Source organism: Diceros bicornis, chromosome 28 (assembly GCF_020826845.1).
Source record: "Diceros bicornis minor isolate mBicDic1 chromosome 28, mDicBic1.mat.cur, whole genome shotgun sequence".
Lineage (NCBI taxonomy): Eukaryota > Metazoa > Chordata > Mammalia > Perissodactyla > Rhinocerotidae > Diceros > Diceros bicornis.
The window spans coordinates 36,598,850-36,621,945 of record NC_080767.1 but is presented as its reverse complement, the minus strand read 5'-3'; the positions used below and the strand labels follow the sequence as shown (position 1 = coordinate 36,621,945).

Genomic DNA, 23,096 nt, shown 5'->3' with positions numbered 1-23,096 from the left:
GAATCTATGGGAACATGGGAGAAGCACTGGACCCTGACTAGTGGGGTCAGGCTCCCTGGAAAAAACTCTGCCTGAGTTGACACCTGAGGAAGAGTAGGAGTTGGAGAAAGAGAATTCCAGGCAGAAGGAACAGTACATGTTTGCCTGGAGGGGAGAGAATATGACATCTAGAGAATGCTGAGTGGTTCAGCCTGGCTGGATCTAGGGCTGGAGGCAGGAGGTGGCGAGAGATGAGCTGCAGCAGGGTGAGCTGGATCCAGGCAAAGACACAGCCTCAGCCCACACACACCGCTTCAACTCAAACACAACTCCAACCATCATCTATTAGCCAAGAAGCATTCATTGAGCATCCACTTACATGCCAGGTACTCTGCTCAGAGCTGTCCACACGGGTGAACAAGACAAGTTAGCAGGGTAGGGAGAAAAGTGTGATCAGAGCACAACAGGGGAGGGGGAGCATCTCTACCAGCCAGGAGCTGGGAGTGTGGCCCAGCCATCAGGGAAGGATAAGCAGGAGTCAGCAGGAAGGAGGAAGTGGGGAAGAGGGGACGCAGGCAGACAGGGACCCGAAGGGCTCTAGGAGGGATTGTGGACCCTTTCAACCATGTATGCCACCGAGCATGTGTCACACCTACCCAGTGCTAAGCTGGGAGGAGAGAAGCAGAAGACGGTCTCCAGCTTCACAGGGAGACAGGTCAAGAAGCCAGCAACCCCACTCAGGTGACTGCAATCATAAAGCATCTAGAGCTGCAGAGGCACAGAGGCCACCTGAGCCAGCCTCTACCCCACCCGCCCTCCTCGGCAAGGATGGGGACGCCCACTGACGCGGGGCAGTCCAGTCTCCTGCCCGCGGCAGAGCCAGGACCAGAACTCGGGCCCCGGACTCCCTGTCACGGATTCTTCCAGTCCTTCCTCTTCTAGGAAACCCACACCGACCACCCCTGCCTATTCACCCAGAGCTCACGCCTCCTCCCTCCGGGCTGCCTCTGGAATATTTCTATTATTATGCTGGCCACCCTATCGCTGTTTTCCTGTCTGCCTCTCCTCTCAGACTGCAGCTCAGAGGAGCACAGGGACCGTGTTCTCTTAGCACTATTCCTGGGCCAGGCCAAGCACTTACTAAAGTGAATGAATGAATGAATGAGTCAAGGGATGGAGAGATGGTGTGCTGGGCTCTAGAGCCCCATATCCATCCCACCTGACTCCCCATGAGGTCTTAGACCATTAGCCGGTGCCTCAGTGTCCCCATGTGAAAACCTGGAATCATCTCCGCTCTCAGGAGAGGGAGTCGGGAACCAGGCTGAGACCTTCCCTCCAACTCCTACAGGCGAGGTCCAAGCGGAGCCAGGCAGCAACCCAAGGCCCAGCCACCTCCCCCAGTTCTGCCCTACTGGGGCAATCCTCAGGATCCCCCATTGTCCAGAAAGGCCATTCAAAGTTTGCAGAGGAAACTGCTTCCTAGTGGGTGTGCCCAAGGGATGGAGCAGAAAACCATCTGGTTGAATTCCAGGGGGAAGTCACAAACATTTCTTGGACCCTGCTCTGTGCCCCACAGCTCCGGGAAGGCAGAGGGGCATTAGACTCAACCCCAAAGATCTCTAAAACTGGGAAGACAGGGAAGCAGAGGCTGGTCATTCACGCCCCAGCATCTCTCCAAAAGCCAGTCCTTCAGCACAAGTCGTCTGCCCTTGCCTCCCCTTGTGAGCCAGAGGAAGACTTGACCTTCACGAAGGCAGTGCCAGTGTGACTGAGCCATGGGCACTGCCCAGTCCCTCTGAACAAACTCCCACTCCCCCAGCCCCTCCCCTGGAAGTATCACCAACAGCAGACCTCCTCCTCCTCCTGCCTTCAGTCTGTCTGTCTGCCAGTCTGTCTGCTCACAGGGCAGGAAACAGTTTGGCAGAAGTTAAAGGTACTCCTAATGGAAAAGGTGGGAGAGGCCCTTGGTAGGCTTTCAGCTCCCTCAAATCCCGCCTCCACCATTTAGGCCCCAATTCCCTTTCCCTCACCAAGCACTTGCCCTCCTCATCCTCACATCTCATCCTCACAAGGCTTCCTGGGGTAGAGCAGGGGAAGAGGCGTCAGTGTGGTCACCAAAAAACGGCCCCACCCTTCCAGCCAAGTCCCCATCAGGAGGGGGCTGTGGGACACCCCCCGCCAGCTCTCCTCCTTCCCAAAAAAGGCAGCAGTTGCATCAGCCGAGAACCAGCCCAGTCTTGGTCACTCAGGTCCAAACCAAGGGGAAGAGGCAGTCAAGCAAAGGAGCAGAATCATCGTGAACCCCAAGGACCCGCGGCTATGCCCCTTCCGCCTGGGAGCCAACTTTGCCGGATCTTCAGCCCCGACCTCATCAGATCTGGCTCTCAGGCCCATCTAGATGACAGGACACGGGCAGGGGCCGGGGCCTCGGACCCTGGACCGGTCTGCCCAGGAACCCCAGCCCAGACAGGCCCCAACAGCCCAGCCAGGGATCCTGCCCCCAAGTCAGGGCACTGTTCCCGCCGGATCAAGAGGAGGGGTCCAGGAGCCCAGGAGAAGAGAGCAGGGGGAACCTTTGAAAACGAAAAGCTGCCGAAGAGACAGCCCAGAGGTGGAATCTCTAGGAAAGAGAGAGTGTGTGTGGAGGGGTGAGGATCTGGGGGAACCCAGGGGATGACACGGGGACCTGGGGAAGCCAAGACGGAAACTCCCGGTATGTAGAGCGCAGGGAGGCACTGGGGTGGCTGGGAGGGGGCTCGCGCGCCGCGGCACCGCGGAGAGGGTGGGGCCCCGGGGACCCGGGGGATGGGGGAGCCCGGAGGTAGGCCGAATTGAGCTGCCACGGGAGACCCCCCCCAACGAGCCTGGCCCGCGGCAGAGCCCGAGCTGCCCAGGGCGCCCGGGGCCGGGCCGCTGGCCGGGGGCGTGTGGGAGTGGGTTTCAAGAGATGACAGCTCGCGCCCCTTTCCCCACCCCACCCACTCACCTGAGCCCGCCGCGCCCGGCCGGCCAGCCGGCAGCACCCTGCCCCTGCCGCTCCGTCCCGCCGCCGGCCGCTGCGCCCCTCCGGCGCCTCCTTTTGTTTGTACCTCACTGCACCACTCAGCCTCCTCCGCCCCGGAAGTGACGTCACCGCCGGGCGCGAACGCGGCGGCCTGGGCGTCGCCATCTTTTTGAGGGGAGCTCTCTCTGCGCCTACACCCCTCCGTGTTGGCGCCATGTTGCTTTGGGGCGGAAGTAAGGGAGCCCGGGCTCGGCCCCCTTAAAGGGACAGGGACGGCTGTAACCTTCAGGTCGCGCTTGGGGGCGAGAGGCGAAGCCGGCGAGGCCGAGGTGAGTAGCTGGTGCTTGAGTGTTGCTGCCCCGAGATCGGGTGCCGCGGCCGCAGGGCCTGGTAACCGGTTCCGAGCTCGATTGTGCCAGAGTCCTCGCTGCGTTTGGTGCTGCTGGTGTAGCGGAGTGGCTGCGCCGAAAGGTTGCCCCTGCGGGAGCCGCAGGTGGACGTAAATTGCGCGCGCTTCTCGCTGACCCGCACTCGGACACTGGGACCCGCCAGGCTGGTCCTCTCTGCACCCACGTCCCCCGCCCCCAACCGCCGGCGATCGCCCCCAACTGGGCGAATTCTGGGCAGAGCCGGGGCTGGAACCCGGGTCCGGACTCCTGCTCTACGTCGCTGTGGATCCTGAGTCCTCGCAGTTCCTCGGAGGTGATAGTGACGGCCGCCACGTTAAAAGATAGCCCATACGATGCAATACTGTGCAGCCACTAAAACTGTACTCATATGGGACGACCTCCAAGATACCTTAGATGAAAACAGGTTGGGGCAAAAAGAACAGCGTCGATTGGCGCTACCGTTTGTATAACAGAGGTGTGTGGGGTGTGGATGGTCTGCGGTATGTAAGATGCGCAAGAAGTTGTTAACTGTGGTGGCCTCGGACAGGAGAACTGGGGTCCTGGGTACCCGGGCAAGGGGGAAGAATTTACTACCATGTGCACAGATTGGTTATTTTTAAAACAGGATGATGAAGATAATAAGGGCTCCGCCAAGTGTTGAGCCAGTGCCTGGTTTCAGCTCTCCTGCTGGGAGGTCCTATTTTTCCCTGTTATTGGAGGAGGAAAGTGGAGGAGGAAAGAGGCTCAGAGATTAGGGACCTGAGTAATATCTCATAGCCAGGAAGTGGAGAAGCTGGAATTTGAGCCCTGGAGGACATTCCACTAATGCCCACATTCTTTTTTTTTTTTTTTTTTCCTTTAAGATTTTATTTATTTATTTTTCCCCCCAAAGCCCCAGTAGATAGTTGTATGCCACAGCTGCACATCCTTCTAGTTGCTGTATGTGGGACGCGGCCTCAGCATGGCCGGAGAAGCAGTGCGTCGGTGTGCGCCCGGGATCCGAACCTGGGCCGCCAGCATCGGAGCGCGCGCACTTAACCGCTAAACCACGGGGCCGGCCCTATGCCCACATTCTTGCTTATCCCACTCTCCACTGAGAAGCTTTTTAGTTATCAACCCCGACGGTACCAAGCTTGGGGTCTGGCACTCAGCAGACCTCCAGTAACTGTTTAACCACTGTTTACTGGCTGATCAAGTGGAACAGACAGGAGATGACCTGAAGTTTAGAATGAAGAGAGGCAAACATGGAGGCCAGAGTCCAGCCTGGAGTCCAGGGCCTGCCCCTTACCAGCCTTGAGACTGTGGACCTGGCACCGCCCTCCCTGAGCCTCCAGGTCCCCACCTGTAAAACTAACAACCACGACCACGATAGCTGACCCTGGGGCTCCCACCTGCCCTACTTTGTGTTTTACGTGCAGATGAGCCCAGTTTTACAGATGAGTAAGTGAAGCACAGAGAAGTTGAGAAAGTTGCCCAAAGGGGGTCCCCACAAGGCCTCACTCCCCCGCTTCCTGGCAGAGTGAGTGTTGGGTTCCCCGGTCTCTCCCTCGGTCTGCTAGGATCATCGGCACTGATGCTTTGGGGTACCTGCGGTGTGCTAGTTGAGCTGCCAGAGAAAACAGTTGAGCTGTCCTGGTGGAAACAGGACAGACACACAGTTCCTGTCCTTGGAGTCTAGTGAGGACCACAGACAATCCAGCACTTAGCATCTGGGCTGGACAATTAGCATCTGGGATGGGCGCTGCGGTGCGCAGAAGCTCAGGCCTTGGGAGCACAGAGGAGGGAGCACCTGGCTCAGCCCAGTTGGAGTCAGAGAGGGCTTCTCAAAGGAGGTGACTTTTAATCTGTGACTAAAAGATGCATAGGATGTCTGGAAGGCGAAGTGGTGAGGCTGGAGACTCAAGCAGAGACCCGCTCAGACCTGAAGGTCACTGACATGATCAGAGACTATGCAGGTTAGAAACATTCATTCTGGCTTCTGTGTGAATCTCTCTTTCCTCCTGGAGAATGCCTCCACATGACAGCATCTGTGGCTTCCCACCCTCCACCCCACACTTAACCTCACGCATCTCCAAAGGGTAGTACTCCCTAATTTTATAATCCAGGTGGGGGCAACAAAGGAACACAGAAGAGTTAATAGCAGTGAGGAAGTCCTTCACACTGGTACCCCCCCCCATTTATTTGGGCCCCCAGAGTGGCAACCAACTTGCTGACACGGAAATTCTGCCCATGTGAATAAAAGTGTCAGCCCAGCAGGCTCCTCCTGTCTTCCTGGCTGTTTACCCTCACCTGACTTCTCAGGTGGTCAGTGTGCTGGACACCTGGCTGCACATGACCGCCCCCTTCTGTAGCCAGCAGGCCAAAGTCCCCCCAGCTGCAGCGGGAGACGAATCAGCATGTCTCCTGCCCTAACAGTCACGCGGCCACATCCCACTCCCGAATGGCACTGTCAGCTCCCTGAAAAGTTTCCAGGACGTTCATCCCACTTTCTCATTCCTGGACAGTGGGATGAGCTTTGGATTCACAGCTGGGGTTCCTCTGTGCTTTGCTAGGACTCTGACTTTGGGTAAGTCATTTCTCCGCTCTGAGCCTCAGTTTCTCCATCTGTAAAACAGAAGTGAATCTCTCTAGTTTTCCTGCCAGGCACTAAATATATATATATATATTTTTTTTCCCCCACATGTGTAAAACTGCCCTAAAGAGTGAGATTTTGATTTTGGATCTGGATCCTTTGCCAGGAGGAATAAGGAATGGGCTACCTACTGTTTGTCTCACTCGGGGTCCCCCACCAACCCTTCTGGCCCGGGAACATGCATTCTGGGCTCTAGAAGTCATTTCTCTCTTCTGCCAGCTCCAAAGCCCAGGGGAACCGTGTATAAGTCAGGGTGCTTGTTAGATCTCCCCAGATAGGCTGTCACCTCCCTCGGAGCAGAACCGTTGACTCGACAAGTTTTCACCAAACACTGTTGTATAGGGACTCTGTGTTTTTATTGTTTTTTTTGTGTGTGTGAGGAGGACCACCCCTGAGCTAACATCCAATGCCAATCCTCCTCTTTTTTGCTGAGGAAGACTGGCCCTGGGCTAACATCTGTGCCTATCTTCCTCCACTTTATATGGGACGCCGCCACGCTTAACAAGCGGTGCGTCGGTGCACGCCCAGGATCCGAACCAGCGAACCCCAGGCCGCTGCAGCGGAGCATGCGCACTTAACCGCTTGCGCCACCAGGCGGGCCCTGGGGCTCTATGTTTTTAGAGCAAAAAAAAAAAAAAATCAGAATTCGTTATCTGACAAGAGACTTTGTTGTCGTGCTTGGTTACCTAATGTTTATGGAAAGCCTTACGGGTTGAAATGTTCATAGCTTCTTGCCATTGATGGGTTACTGAGGGCCAGGACCTGTGCTAACTGCTCCTCTGGGTGATTGTGTTATTATTCTCCCCACTGTGTAGATGAGGATGCTGAGCCTGGAGAGGCTGTGGTACGGCATGACCAAGGTCCCGTAGCTGGTTGAGGGTGGTGCTGGGACCGTTCTCTCCAAGTCTGAGTCCGAGCCTTCATCTTCTGTGGTTGTTCCTGTAACAGACTGGTCTTGCCTGGATGTGGTACCCCCTCCCCAGCCCCTTCTCCAGAGGTGGTGTGGTTTGTGTTGTCTCAGTAACTGGGGGGCTCCTGACATCTCAAACCCAGGGATGCTGAACATCCTTCAAGGCACCGGACAGATCTGCCCAATAAAGAACTGGCTCACTCCAAATTCCAAGTGTGTCCCTATTGAGAAACACTAAAACCAAAAGTCCTTATTGCGTAGAATTGACTTAGGTGACGTGGGGCCAGCCTGCGAAGGCGAGGGCACCTTGCCTGCCCTTGCAAGCTGCCATGCGGGGTGAAGCTGGGCACGGCTCCTGTCCCCAAGGGGCCGGGGGTCCCCTGCAGGCAGAGGAGTGGATAGAGGCAGCAGTGCCCACCTCCTGAGACAGGGATTTGGGAGGAAAGAGTTTGGATTTTGGAAACAGACAAACCAGGGTTGAATCAGCTCAGGCTCTCTCGGCTGAGTGAGATTTGTTTGTTCTCCTCTTGATCTAAGTAGGATTGATCATGCCTTCCTAGTGATCGTGGAAGATTAGAGAAGATTAGAGGGGAAAGTTAGAGAATTTACCACAAGGGTCAGGCCCATAGTAGCTGCTCTCTGAGTTCAGAGGAGGGCCCGAGTGGGCACGGAAGGCTTCAGAGAGGAGGCGGGGCTGGGGCTAGGCCCTGCCAGGGGATCGGATTGGGCGCCATGCCAGGCAGGGGCACAGCTTGAGCAAAGGTGGGCGACGTCTGTTCAAAGCAAAGGATTTGTCCATTCGAAAGAGGAGAGCACATGAAAACTGCAGAGTCTGCGTTCAGACCAGGCTGAGGAGGGTCTGGACTTGATCCGGTGTCAACCCAGGCCGCTTGGCCAGGCCGGTCCAAAAGGAGGTGGAGCTGATGTCAGCCACCAGAGTATTGGTGCCCGAGGCATCTCCCTAGGGGTCAGCCACCTGCTGGTCACTGATCATGGTGCCAAGAAAGTGGCCAGTAGCTGCCCAGGCTGAAGGAGGGTATGTTAGGGGAGGACATGGACCACTGGGCCCCGGCCTCTGGCCTGGCAGCAAGGAAGCCTGAGATCTTAGACGCCTGGGACGCTGCACTGGAACGTGTCCTAAGGGCCATCTGGTGCATTCTGTCCCCCCTCCAGGCGGGGTTGGCCTCCGGAGTGCCGCCACAGCGCCTGAGCTGCCCACATGGCGGTCTTTCTTCTCAGACTAATTTTTTTTTTTTTAATATATATATTTTTTTAATATTTTTTCCCCCCAAAGCCCCAGTAGATAGTTGTATGTCATAGTTGCACAGCCTTCTAGTTGCTGTATGTGGGACGTGGCCTCAGCATGGCCGGAGAAGCGGTGCGTCGGTGCGCGCCCGGGATCCGAACCCGGGCTGCCAGCAGCGGAGCGCGTGCGCTTAACCGCTAAGCCATGGGGCCGGCCCCTCAGACTAATTTTTAAGTAATAACAATAGTAATGATGACATTTGCTGGAGGCTGACTCTTTGCCGGGCACCATGCTGAGTGATTTTCTTGTGTTGTCTCCTTGACTTCTCCCTACAACCCGATGAGGCAGGTGCTATCATTATTCTCACTTCAGAAATGGCTCTCAGAAAGGTTTAGTAATTTGCCAGAAGTCACACAGCTAGTGAGTAAATGTCTTCAGTCCGAGGTAGGTCTGATTCCAAAACTTCACAGGCTCTTTTTTTTTTTTAAATCAAGCTGTATAGAAGTTTATAAGACCCCCACCCAATCCCGGAGAAAGCCACTGTCAGTAATTTGGTCACGTCCCTGGCAACACCCTTATGCACAGACTTGTACATGATCCAGCAGTGCTTGCTTTGCGCGGTTCTGATGTGAACGAGTTTCAGGTACCTTGGTTGAGTTAAATAACACCAGTCACTCAGCAACACGGTTCAAACGTCAGTTGCCACGTTATAGGTATTAACCGTGAGTAATTGCATGAAATATGAACTTTGCTGCTTGCTAGCTCTTCAGTCCACAAATCACTGTGGAAATGCCAGATGTGCCCGATGGTCTGTGACATTCACGTCACTTCTTTCAAAGCCTGTCATTGGTTGCTCACGGGCACGTTACAGACAGCAGAGCACGTCCTTGTGTTGCCTCCTGTCTCGCAGTGATAAACCTGTGTGACGTTTTACAAAAACGGGTAATCAACAGAGGGAGTTGGCCAAAAAGATGAAAGTGCAGCAAAGAAATGCAGAATGATAACACTGAACGTGACATCTGAGTCGAGCATAAACCGGGTGATGAAAGAAAGAGCTGACTGTGGAGAGGCTGACACCACAGCTACTCGCTCTTCCGGAAACTCCAGACGTGCAGCCAGAGGAACTTAGTGAAGGCAAATTTGTCGGCATAGATGACAAAAGTGGTTCTGATTCTGATGGAAGGGGTGAAGATGTCCCAGAGGAAGAGACGCCAGCAAAATCATCACGTTAAAGGAACTCCCAGATACATTGAAAGCACAGAGGATAAAATGTTGAAAGTTGATCTAAACTTAGAAAGGAGTATGATAACTCACCAATGCGTAGAAAGCAGCTCGTTTTGTATCCTAAGTTACATGACTAGAAGAAGGCAAGCACTGTTCAAACTCCTCTTGATAATTTTTCCCCAGTCTTATTGAGGTATAATTGACAAATAAAATTGCAATGTATTTAAAGTGTACAATGAAGGGCCGGCCCCGTGGCTTAGCGGTTAAGTGCGCGCGCTCCGCTGCTGGCGGCCCGGGTTCAGATCCCGGGCGCGCACCGCCGCACCGCTTCTCTGGCCATGCTGAGGCCACGCCCCACATACAGCAACTAGAAGGATGTGCAGCTATGACATACAACTATCTACTGGGGCTTTGGGGGAAAAAAATAAATAAATAAAAATTTTAAAAAAATAAAGTGTACAATGAGGTGATTTGATATATGTCTACATTATGAAAGAATAACCACAATCAAGTTAATTAACACATCCTTCACTTCACATAGTTACCTTTTTTTAGTGACAACGCTTAAGATCTACTCTCTTAACAATACAATTATATAATTATGTATATTATATATATAATTATATATATATAATATAATTATAATATAACAATTATACAATTCAGTATTATCAGTTGTGTTCACCATGCTCTACATGTGACCCTCAGAACTTATTCATCTTATAACTGAGAGTCTGTACCCTTTTATCAACCTCTCCTCATTTCCCCCACCCCCCAGCTCCTGGCAACTGCCATTCTACTCTCTGTTTCTGTGAGTTCAACTTTTTCCTTTTTACTTTTTTCTCAGATTCCACACATAAGTGGTACCATGCAGTATTTGTCTTTCTCTGTCTGGCTATTTCACTTAGCATAATGTCCTGTAGTTTCATCCATGTTGTCGCAAATGGCAGAATTTCCTTTTTTAAGGCCAAATAATGTCACATTGTATATATTGTTACAGACTATAATAGATTATAGATTATAATATATCATTGTATATATATTTTTACTTATATATTTTATATAGATGTTAATATTTATATTAAATATTTAATATACTTATATATTTTATATATATACACACACTAGGCCACTGGGCTGGCCCCCATTGTATATTTTTTTATTGTATATTTGTATATATATGTATATATATAATATATTATATTGTATATTTTGTATATATATTGACATTTCCTTTACCCATTCATCCATCAATGGACACTTAGGTTGTTTCCATATGTTGGCTATTGTGAATAATGCTGCAGTGAACGTGGGAGTACAGATATCTTTTCAAGACAGTGATTTTATTTCCTTTGGATATATACCCCGAAGTGGGATTGCTGGGTCATCCTTGATACACTTTTATAAAGAAAGAAAAAACTTTTTCTGGCCAGCCCAGTGGCGTAGTGGTTAAGTTCACGCACTCCGCTTCAGTGGCTCGGCGTTCTCAGGTTCGGATCCTGGACACAGACCTGCGCACCGCTCATCAAGCCATGCTGAGGCTGGGTCGCACACATAAAGTAGAGGTAGATGGGCACGACTGTTAGCCCAGGGCCAATCTTCCTCAGGAAAAAGAGGAGGTTTGCAACGGAGGTTAGCTCAGGGTTAATCTTCCTCACCAAAAAAAAAAAAACGTTAAACATAAAGGAAAGAAAACACTTTAATTCTCAATGTTTCTAATTTAAATTACATTAGTAATTTAAATATTAAACTTATTAGTAGTAGCTCTACCACTTTTTCATTTCCCTCTACGTTTATAACAGAGCATAAGAGAGTTTTTAATGCTTTGACAACTTTTTTTAAAATTTTTTTTCCCCCCAAAGTGCCAGTAGGTAGTTGTACATCATAGTTGCACATCCTTCTAGTTGCTGTATGTGGGACGCGGCCTCAGCATGGCCGGAGAAGCGGTGCGTCGCTGTGCGCCCGGGATCCGATCCCGGGCCGCCAGTAGGGGAGCCTGTGCATTTAACCGCTAAGCCACGGGCGGGCCCCAATGCTTTGACAACTTTTAAAGGTCACAGAACAATCGTAATTTTTCTCATTAATTATTAAGTTATCTTTGCATGATTTCAGCTCGCGTGGGCATTTTTACAGTCCCAGCGTACATGGGGAGGCGAGGACTGCCTGTGTATATGTGTATTTATATGTATGCACCATCACATGTGTATCTGACTCTATAAAAAATGCAAACGGGGTTATATTGTTCTTCAAGCTGCCTTTTTTATAACCATACCATTTTTTAAATCGAGGTGAAATTCACATAATCATTTAATAAATCAACCATTTAAAGTGTACACGTCGGGGCCGGCCCTGTGGCTTAGTGGTTAAGTGCTCGCGCTCTGCTACTGGCGGCCGGGGTTCGGATCCCGGGCGCACACGGACACACTGCTTCTCTGGCCATGCTGAGGCGGTGTCCCACATACAGCAACTAGAAGGCTGTGCAACTATGACATACAACAATCTACTGGGGCTTTGGGGAGAAAAAGGAAAAAAAGGAGGAGGATTGGCAATAGATGTTAGCTCAGGGCCGGTCTTCCTCAGCAAAAAGAGGAGGATTGGCTTGGATGTTAGCTCAGGGCTGATCTTCCTCACACACACACAAAAAATAATAAAATAAAGTGTCCAAGTCAGTGGTATTTCGTGTATTTACAGTGTTGTGCAACCACCACCTCTTTCTAGTTGCAAAACCTTTCATTACCCCAGAAAAAACATCCTGTATCCATTAAACAATCCACGTTTCTCCCTCCCATCCCCTGGTAACTGCTAATCTGCTTTCTGACTATAGATTTGCCTTCTGGATATATCCTATGAAAGGAATCATACAATATGTGACCTTTCGTGTCTGGCTTCTTTCACTTGGTTTAATATTTTCGAGGTTCATCCAAGTTGTTGCATATATCAGTATGTCTGTTGTGCCTTTTTGTGGCTGAATAATATTCCATTGTACGGATATACCACAATTCACCTGCTCATCTGTTGAAGGACATTTGGGTTGTTTCCATCTTTTTTTTTTTTTTTTTTTTTTGTGAGGAGATCAGCCCTGTGCTAACATCCGCCAATCCTCCTCTTTTTTTTGCTGAGGAAGACGGCCCTGGGCTAACATCTGTGCCCATCTTCCTCCACTTTATATGGGACGCCGCCACAGCATGGCTTGCCAAGCAGTGCGTCAGTGCGCGCCCGGGATCCGAACCAGCGAACCCCGGGCCGCCGCAGCGGAGCGCGCGCACTTAACCGCTTGCGCCACCGGGCCGGCCCTGTTTCCACCTTTTAACTGCTATGAATAATGCTATTAACATTCATATACAAGATTCTGCGTAGACAAACATTTTCATTTCTTTTTGGTGTATCCCCAGGAGTGGAATTGCTAGGTCACACGTTTATTCTGTGTTTGGGCTTCATAAAAATTAAAAACTTTTGTGCGTCAAAGTACATTATCAAGAATGCAATCAAGGTCATTGATTCATTTTGAGTCAGTTTTTATAGATGGAGTGAGGTAGAGGGTCCAACTTCATTCTTTTATTTGTGGCTAACCAGTTATCCCAGCAAGATTTGTTGAAAAGACTGTTTCTTCTTCTTCTTTTTTTTTTTTTTAATTTTATTTATTTATTTATTTATTTTCCCCCAAAGCCCCAATAGATAGTTGTGTGTCATAGCTGCACATCCTTCTAGTTGCTGTATGTGGGACGCGGCCTCAGCATGGCCGGAGAAGCGGTGCGTTGGTGCGCGCCCGGGATCCGAACCCTGGCTGCCAGCAGCGGAGCGCGTGCACTTAACCGCTAAGCCACGGGGCTGGCCCGAAAAGACTGTTTCTTCTGCCACTGAATCATTTGGGCATCCTTGTCAAAAATCCATTGCCCATAGATATCTGGGTTTATTTCTGGGCTCTCTGTTCTATTTCATTGGTCTGTATGTCTATCCTTATGCCAGTGCCACACTGTTTTGATGACTGTAGCTTTGTAGTAAGTTCTGAAATCAACTTGCATTTTTCACGTAACCTGCATATCTTTCCATGTCAGAATGCTAAGGGCAACCTCATTCCTTTTAGTGGCTGCACAATATTCCACTGTATGGATAAACCATAACACACTGAACCAGCCCCCAATTGATGGACATTGGATTGTCTCCAGTTTTTTCTCTCTCACACACACTGCTGCATTCTTCATCCAGGTGTATACCTTTTTGTGTGTATGTGCGAATATTCCTGTAAGAAATTTCTGGGAGAGGAAGTGTCAGGTCAAAGAGTAATGTATGTTATTATTATTAAATTGCCCTCCAAAAGTTATACCAGTGAATGCTCTAACCTGGTGTTTTCCAAATCATGGATTATGACCTTTTAGTGCATTGTAATATCAATTTGATGAGTCTCTATCTTCTTATTCTCTCCCTAGCTGAGAGGCAGACAATAGTGTTTCATTTTAGTTTGCATTTTGTTAATTATGAGTAACATTCATCATCTTTTCAAGTTTATTGACTGTTTTCTTTTTTGTGAATTTATATCTTTTGCCCACATTTTTTCCTATTGAAATGTTGGTCTTTTGTTATTGATTTGTAAGAATCCTTTGTATATTAAGTCTCACACAATATTAAAATGGTCTGGTTGCTTGTTAGTCTCCTTCATTGGACTGTACACTCCTTGAAGGAAGAGAAGTTGTCCTATTCACCCTTGTATACCTGGTGGGTAGCATGGGGCATAGCACATATGAGAAGTTCATTAAATATTTGCTGAAGTGATGAAAAGGCATGCAACCACTATGTGGCAGGCCCTGCACCAGGTATTGATGAATAAAAGATAAACAGAGGAGAGTCCTTGTTCTAATAGAGCTCGCAGTCTGGTGGGAGAGATAGATATTCATTCTCGTTCAGCAAAAGTACATTGAGCAACTACTCTGTGCCAGGTGCATAGTGTCCATTGGAAGAGCCAGCTTTCTCGAATGAGAAAAATACCAGGACTGGGACTCAGGTGATCTGGTCCTGGTGGAATCTGGGCTGGTCAGTTCCCCTCCCCGGTCATCAGTATCCCCATCCATAAAATGTGAGTTGCTAGACTGAATTCTCTCATTTCCCATTGAGCACCCATCAGTCTGTGCTTCTCTGGCTCTCTCTGGAAGTAGGAGTCAGTGGCCCAAGGGGCCGTCCTGTGACTGCTCAGAGGCTCCTCTTGTCCCACAGTGGCAGTGAGTACAGGCTTTGAAGTCAGAGTCCTGAGTTCAAATCCCAGCTCTGCTACTTGCTAGTATGGCCTTGGGTATGTGACTTAGCCTCTTGATGGAACCTTTCTCACAGGATTCAAAGTCCTGGGACTTGTAAGGTGCTCAGCAGGCTGTCTGGCACAGAGAAAGTGTGCAGTAAATAAAAGGGCGTTGTCATTAACCTTAGGACGGACGTCAGGGCTAGAGAGGAGTTGGCCAGGGGAAACCTGCTTCCTAGAAGATGAAGGGTGAGGCCTGGGGAGTTGGAGGTGGGTGTGGCCTCGGAAATGCTGCCTGCAGGGTCCCCCGGGTGCCTCTGGATGAGTTGAATGAGTCCCTGATGAGAACCCCCAGTTACCTATGAATGAGGGCCCTGGGTCAGCCCCAGTCAGTGGGAGAACTCTGGACTGAGAGGTCAGCAGTCCCGCCTCGTGGTGGGCCTGGACCAGCATGCTTCCCGCTGTGGGCCTCATTATGAAGTGAGGCCACAGTCCCCTCCTGCTGTGCCAAGATGTGTGGAGCCCCAGGGCCAGCTAGCCCCAAGTCAAAGCAAGGCTGGCTATGTGCGCCCCCTGCTGGCGGCTTCAGAAACAACAAGCCCACAAGCCTCCCTTCCCAGGGCACTGCCCTGACACCTGGTGGTGTTGCTGGGTGAGGGCCGCCCCCCACCCCCACCCCTGGAGCCACCTGTGCCCTTCCTGCCTTCCTGCTCAGACCCCCAATGACTTCTCCCTGCCCTTCAAGTCCCTGGAAACTGCCCACATGCCCATGTGCTCACAGACACAGACACAGAGTTGTGTGCTCTTGCTCAAAGTGCAGACACTCATGTTTGCTTGAGTCGCAGCCACACACAGATTTACCCATGCTCAAGGTCACATGACTTCATGGGCCCAATTCACTTTTACCTTCACGGGCCCCTTTCTCCATTAAAGATAACAATAAAAATTATATTTGGGGGCCAGCACACACACCACCCCCTGCCCTGGCAGTTCCCTGAAGTGAAAGCCTGCTCTGGTTTCCAGCCCCGAGGCAGCGAGACTTGTTGAGCATATCCTTCTCCCTCAGGGGAGCCAGGCCACCTCCAGCCCCAAGGAACCACCTTTCCCAAGATCTGGCAGTGCCCAGAGAGGGTGCGGGGCTGAGATTGTGGCAGAGGACGGGAGGGGGCCACAAGCTGGGATATTTTCCTGTGTGAGTTTCTGCCCTGTGCTGGGCACCTCCCCTGACCTCCAGGAGCTCCGTAGGAGTGCTAGTTGTTGTTTGATCATCATTACGAATGTCCTTGCCTATCATGGGCGAGGAAGACAATTCCTCTACGCTCTAGGTCCTTCTGGCTGGTCTACAAAATAAAATTGACATGAGACAGTATAACAGGAGAAAATCAAACAAGGCTTTATAAGGTGTACATGGGAGAAACCCAGGAAAACTGAGCAACTCGCCAGAATGGCTGAAGTTGCCCCCTTAAATACCATCTTCAACTAAAGACAAAGGAGGATGTTGGGGGTAGTGGTTTGGGGCTTCAAAGGGGAGGAAGGCAATTTACATGGAGATGGAAATGCAAATGTTTGCTAAACAAATGTTTGCTGGGCCAGCTATAGAGAATGTTATGCTATGGTATTAGCTCCTTCCTGGCACAGGCCTTCTATCTTAAATTCTTTTAGACAGTTAGGGGGAAGGTCAAAATTTCTTTCAGAGTCTTTTGTTCTTAAAAATAATCAAGCCGGGGCCGGCCGGGTGGCGCGAGCGGTTAAGTGTGCGTGCTCTGCCGCTGCGGCGGTGGCCCGGGTTTTGCCAGTTCGGATCCCGGGCGCGCACCAACGCACCACTTGTCAAGTCATGCTGTGGTGAAGTCCCATATAAAGTGGAGGAAGATGGGCGTGGATGTTAGCCCAGGGCCAGTCTTCCTCAGCAAAAAAAAAAAAAGAGGAGGATTGGCGGATGTTAGCACAGGGCCGATCTTCCTCACAAAAAATAAATACATAAATAAATAATCAAGCCAAAGAGACACGTTTTTGGGTGGCCAGTTCTGATCCCCCACACTGTTAGTGGGGGTGAGGATAGCACCTGCTTTCCAGGACTGTTGAAAGGGTCCGATGACATATGTATAGTCCTTATCACAGTGCCTGGTGCAGAGTGAGCACTCAGCAAGTTAGAGCTGATTGTATTAATATCATTCCTACCACTGTAATCTGTGAGATGATGAAGGCATGATTTGGGGCAGAGGAGGTGTAGTCACTTTCGGAGAAAGGACAGAATTGATAGACAGGGAGTGTTGTAGGCGGCGGTGTCAGAGAGAGGCTCAGCCTACCAGGCATCCAGAAATTCTGAACCTAGTGGTCAGGAGGTGGCAGAGGGGGTCCCTCTAGGATTAAGTCCATTTGGAGGAGTCGGCAGGACATCAGGCACAGGACAGGAGCAGCCAACCCTGCATTCAGCCAGTCTAAGGGGACCAGCTATCCCCGTTTGCCCAGGATGATCCCAGTTTTAGCACTGAAAATCCTGCATCCCAAGAAACCCCTCAGTCCCAGGCAAGCAGGATGGTCGGTCCCCCCAGAACAAACAGTGGGCACCGGGCGCCTACTGTGACCAGCACTGGGCTCAGGCCTGGCCTTGGGCCTTGTGTCCCCTGAGTGAGTGAGGCTGGAGCACACCAATGCCCTCCCCCTGATGTGACACACCTTGGAATGTCCCTCCTCGGATAATGATCACACTACTCTTTGTTGCTCCAAGCTCTGATTCTGAGCCACAGGGATCAAGGAGTGCTTCCTGCAGAGTTCCCCTGGAACTGACTCTCAATGCTAAGAAATTAGAGGGTGAACCCTGGCCAGCTGACTCCTCAGCTTCTGGAATCTCCCAGCTCTCTTGCACAATCTGGGTGGCTTTAAACAACAGAAACTTACTCTCTCACAGTTCTGGAGGCTGGAAGTCCAAAATCAAGGTGTCAGCAGGGCGATGCTCTCTCTGGAGGCTCTAGAGGAGAATCTGTCCCATGCCTTTCTCTTAGCCTCTGGGGTTGCCAGCAATCCATGGCTTCCTTGGCTTGTAGACACATCACTCTAATCTCTGCCTCTGTCTTCACATGACATTCTCCCTGTGTGTCTATGTCTCGTCTCTTCTTTTTTTTTTTTTTTTAATTTTATTTATTTTTCCCCCAAAAGCCCCAGTAGATAGTTGTATGTCATAGTTGCACATCCTTCTAGTTGCTGTATGTGGGACGCGGCCTCAGCATGGCCAGAGAAGTGGTGCGTCGGTGCGCACCTGGGATCCAAACCCGGGCCGCCAGCAGCGGAGCGCACGCACTTAACCGCTAAGCTACGGGGCCGGCCCATGTCTCTTCTCTTCTTATAAGGACACCAGTCGCAGTGGATTAAGGTCCACTCTAGTCCAGTATGACCTCATCTTAAATTATTTACATGTACAAAGATCCTCTTTCCAAATAAGGTCACATTCACGGGTACTGGAAGTTAGGACTTGAACGGATCCTCTTGGAGGACACAATTCAAGCCATAAGACACTCTTTGCACTTGTCAGGAAACACCTGCTGGATGAATGAAGGAGACAGCGCTTGTGGGGCGTCTCTCGTCCCCCTGGGTCTGTGAGCCTGTGTGGCGGGGCCCTGCTTGGCCTGGTCCCTACTGTGGTCTCAGCACTGTGCCAGGGAAAGCTGACGATTGAAGAACAGAAGGAGGAAGTGCCCCACCTTTGGACAGACTGCTAATTTCCAGTGCTCGGAAATGCTTTGAACAACCTTGGGGGAAGAGGCTGGGTTGGGAGGGGGCTTAGAAGGGACTGGGCTAGGGAGCTGCCGATTAATGCTCAGACTGAACTTATTTCTTATAAGCAGGTGCCAGAAGCTCTCTACTTCACAGAATCTTCTAGTGTGGGCGAGCCTGAGCATTTATATACTAAAATGTATATTGTTGAGTTATACATTACTTTTCTTTGTTTCTCCTTTATAAGAAGTTAGAGCATTATACTGATAGTTGTGAAATTGTGTGACTAGGTCTGCTGTATTGGACTTCCGGTTTCCAGTCCTGCCTGTCAGGAGCTTGGAAGTCGTCAGTCTGTCCTTACAAGTAAAAAGGGGAACAACCTGAAAAATCGACTTCCTCTTAGATCCATCGGAGAGGTGAGGTCACAGGTCAAACCACTGCCCCCGGAATTGGAGAGACAGACAAGCAAATTCAGAGAATCACAACCCACGGGAGCAGAAACCTCCGCTGGGACCAGCGCAGGGGTGCGGACCCCATACGGGGACTGACCAAGTGCTGGAGGCTCCGTGTGAACAAGCCTGGAGGTAGAAACTCCAGGGGCTCCGACCCAGCCTTGCGGTGTTAGTGGAACACAGCCACACTCGTTTGTGTACGTGCTGCAGCGGCAGAGCTGAGGGGCTGCCACGGAGGCTGTATATCCTACGGAGCCTGAAATGTGTGCTCTGGCCCCATACAGAAACGTTTGCTGACGCTGGCTGCTCTAGAAGCAGAGTGGATATGGGGGAGCAACTAACAGATAGACAGGAATGGTGAGTGTGGCTGGGGGACAACAAGCGAAAGGCATGGTGGCAGGGAGTGACCCGGGACAGGTGGCCCCATGTCTGATGTAATAGGGTCTTATAGTACGTGGTAAAGACTGTGGATTTTATTCTTAGTATGAAGATTTATTTATTTTATTTTTCATTTTTTGCACTTAGAAAAATTTTATAGAAAAAGATGAAGAAAGTATCATTAACATCAAGAAAAGAAGAATTAGAGAATCTGATAACTGTCTTCCATGGTTTAAAAATCTCACCCAAGGGAGAGGAATTAGACATGCCTGAATGACCTTTAGAGTCATTCGTGTCTGTATACCCAGTGTCTAATCCAGTGCCTTCCATATAATAGGAGCTCAATAATGTTTGTTGGGTGAATGAAAAATTAATGACACTGCATATTCATCGTATTTAACTGTGCAGTTGAGAGAGGACACATACTCTTTTCATTTTCCTGTGTCTATCCATCTTTTTGTGTATCTCATATTTGAAGCCATTCTTTGGATAGTGAAGTCAGGAAGGAGGGCCAATTTTCTGCCCTCTGCAATATCTCCCATATAATGGTGATTCTATAAATGCAAACTGTAATGATTACGAGATTGATGCTGGAATGAAGATTTAGAAAGAGAAGAGCAGCGTCTGGAACCCAGCAGCTGGTCTGGCACCCATGGATAGGATGTGGTTTTCTATGAACGTGAACAATTTCACAGAACATCAGCATCAGGCAAGGCCACTCAGGGACCGTGAGAAATCCAGACAGAAAGAAGACCACTCCGTAATCATGTCTGAACACAGATGAACATAAATGGTGTGGAAGCCACGCCGTACCAGGCACCCTCTCTCCTGGCTCACACGAGTGGCTGCTGCTTCTTTACCCATTATAACTAGCTCCACTCTAGCCTGCCCTCCCTGTAAATAAATTTATTGTGATATCCAATCATAAAATTATTCCTGCTTCTGAAAGCACCAGTCCACAGCGAAGTCCTGCTTGCTTGGACCCTCCCCCCAAGTCCAAATCCTATAAGTTCTAGCACCCTCTTACTGAGACACCCCACAGCTTCCTGTGTGCACTTTCCCTCGCTGCAACCTGTTCAATCAGAGCTGTGCTCCTGGTGGTTTTGGGCTGAGGGCATTTACAGGGCTTATCAGTTAGGCCTGGTTTGCTGTGAGTGAAAGAAAAACCAAAATAACAGTAGCTTAAACAAGAGCCAACTCTCTCTCTCTCTCTCTCTCTCTCTCTCTCTCTGTCTTGCTCTCACTCATCAACCAAGTTTAGAGGTAAGTAAAGGTTCCTCCATCATCAGAGACCCAAACTCCTTCCATGTTGTGGCCCTGACTTCCACCTCATGGGGATGGAACATTCCAGATATATGCAAAAGTAGACAGTAGAGTATCCTAACCCTCCAAGCCTCAGTTGACGGCCCATCTTCCTTTATCTAGTCCCCCATCCCCTTCCCACTTCCTCCATCTGGCTCATTTTGGGTCATTTTGAAGCAAATCCCAAATATTATATCATAAATACTTCAGGGTACATCTCTAAAATATAAGGACTTTTAAAAAGGAAGAAAGAGGGCCAGCCCCGTGGCTTAGCGGTTAAGTGCGCGCGCTCCACTTCAGCAGCCCGGGTTCGGTTCCCGGTCATGGAATCACACCACTTGTCTGTCAGTAACCTTGCTGTGGTGGTGGCTCACATAGACAAACTAGAAGGACTTACAACTAGGATATACAACAATGTACTGGGGTTTGGGGGAAAAAAAGAGGAAGATGGCAACAGATGTTAGCTTAGAGCGAATTTTTCCCAGCAAAAACAAAGAGAAAGAAATCGCCAATACCATTAGCACACCTAAAAAATGAATGATTCCTTCCTATGGTGTAATGCCCAGTCATTGTTTACATCTGTCCCATCAAACTTGCCCCTCACGTTTGTGGAGCACAATGGATCCCACCAAGCAGCCCTTTTCCTCTGGTTCCCCAGAGTAGAGGTGGAGTTTTCTCCACCCACAACCCCCACTGTGTGCGTGCTCTTTCTCTCTCTCTCTCTCCCTCTATCTCTGGCTCTCGACTTGTTCTTCCCTCTGCTGTAACCCTGCTTGTTCATTCAGTTACCAAACTTTCTAAACCTTCCTTAAGAGCCTGAAAAGAAAATAAGCCCCTAAGTATCTTTTAGTTCAGTGCTTGTCAAAGGTATAGCTCGCTAAAGCAGAGGGAGGGCAGGGTGTGAGGGCAGCACCGGTTATAGTGGGTTTCTTTGCCTCGCCATCCCAGAGGAGGTCCATACACTGCATCTGGTTGAGGTGCATGCCTCTTTTGCCTCTCAGCCTTTTGAAAAAGTCGGGCGTATGGGAAAGGTGAAAGAACTGTATGGTGGCCACACATATGCCAGCCACCCGGATTCACCACTGGGTGACGTTTTGCCATGTTTGCTAATGTCTCTCTTCCCGGCCCTGCCTTTGTATGTTCTTTGCTAAATCTTTTGAAAGCATGTTGCAGGCATCCTGATGCTTCACTGCTAAATACTTCAGCCTGTGCCTCCTGAGAATGCCCACCCCCTATATAACCACCCTGCATTATCACACCAAAGACATTGACCATTGGGGCCAGCCTGGTGGCATAGTGGTTAAGTGTGTGCATTCCACTTTGGCAGCCCAGGGTTTGTGAGTTCAGATCCCGGGTGTGGACCTACACACCACTCATCGAGCCATGCTGTGGTGGTGTCCCACATACAAAAAAAGTAGAGGAGGATTGGCACAGATGTCAGCTCAGGGCCAATCTTCCTCAAGCAAGAAGAGGAAGATGGGCAACAGATGTTAGCTCAGGGCCAATCTTCCTCACCAAAAAGAGAAAAAGAAATTGACTGTCGATTCAGTCATTTCATCTGATGTACAGGCCATATTCAGATTTCTCCAGTTGTCCCAAAGATATCTTCTGTGAACTTTGATTGTTCCTGTTGTCGTCACCAATCCAGGATCCAGTTCAGGGTCACATACTGTATTTGCTCACTGTGTCTCTTTAGTCTCTTTGAATCTGGAACAGCCCCCCCCTGAACTCCAAACACTCACTCCTTTTTCAGTGCTGTGTTCTGACCCCCTTGGAGGAGAGAGGGAAGGAAGGAAGGCTGGAAGGAAAAGTCTCAGACTGCGGTGCAGTTCTCAGAAAGTTCCAGCAAAGCCAGTGGGCATCTTGGAGAGTGCCGAGTCTCCCAGCCTGCCTCACTGTCCTTCAGACACTGGCTGGCACAGCCCCTGAGAGCATGGCCTTAGTGCTAAGGCCTGGGCATAGACTTCTGAGCACAGCCGTCCCCTCGGTCAGTCAGGCTCCTGGCAGTCAGAGAGACACATTCCCACGGCCGCCACAAGGGCACTGCCTTTTTAGTTTCCCAGACCTTGGCAATTTTGAAAAACAGCTTTATTTAGATACAGTAATACACGCACCATATAATTCAGCCATTTAAAGTGTACTATTCGGCTTGAATGTAAGACCTGAAACTGTGAAATTTCTAGAAGAAAACATAGGCAGTACGCTCTTCGACATCGGTCTTAGCAACATCTTTTCAAACACCATGTCTGACCGGGCAAGAGAAACAATAGAAAAAATAAACAAATGGGACTGCATCAAACTAAAAAGCTTCTGCACAGCAAAGGAAACCATCAGCAAAACGAAAAGACAACCTAACAATTGGGAGAAGATATTTGCAAACCATACATCTGATAAGGGCTTAAGCTCCAAAATATATAAAGAACTCATGCATCTCAACAACAAAAAAACTACCAACCCGACTAAAAAATGGGCAAAAGTCAAGTAAATAAAATTAGAAATGAAAGAGGAGAAATTACAACGGATACCATGGAAATACAGAGGATTATAAGAGAATACTATGAGAAATTATATGCCAACAAATTGGACAATCTAGAAGAAATGGATAAATTCTTAGACTTATACAACCTCCCAAAATTGAA

The 23,096-nt window shown here is 49.7% G+C and overlaps 1 protein-coding gene across 1 annotated transcript in view; it reads left to right on the top strand.

The window, feature by feature from the left end:
* The first annotated feature begins 3,212 nt into the window (after nt 1-3,212).
* Nucleotides 3,213-23,096, top strand: part of KYAT1 (kynurenine aminotransferase 1) — a 37,071-nt gene continuing 17,187 nt past the window's right edge. Inside the window, exon 1 of the mRNA XM_058524236.1 lies at nt 3,213-3,312. The gene's annotated coding sequence lies outside the window, so the exon portion shown is untranslated. The remainder of the gene's footprint in view (nt 3,313-23,096) is intronic.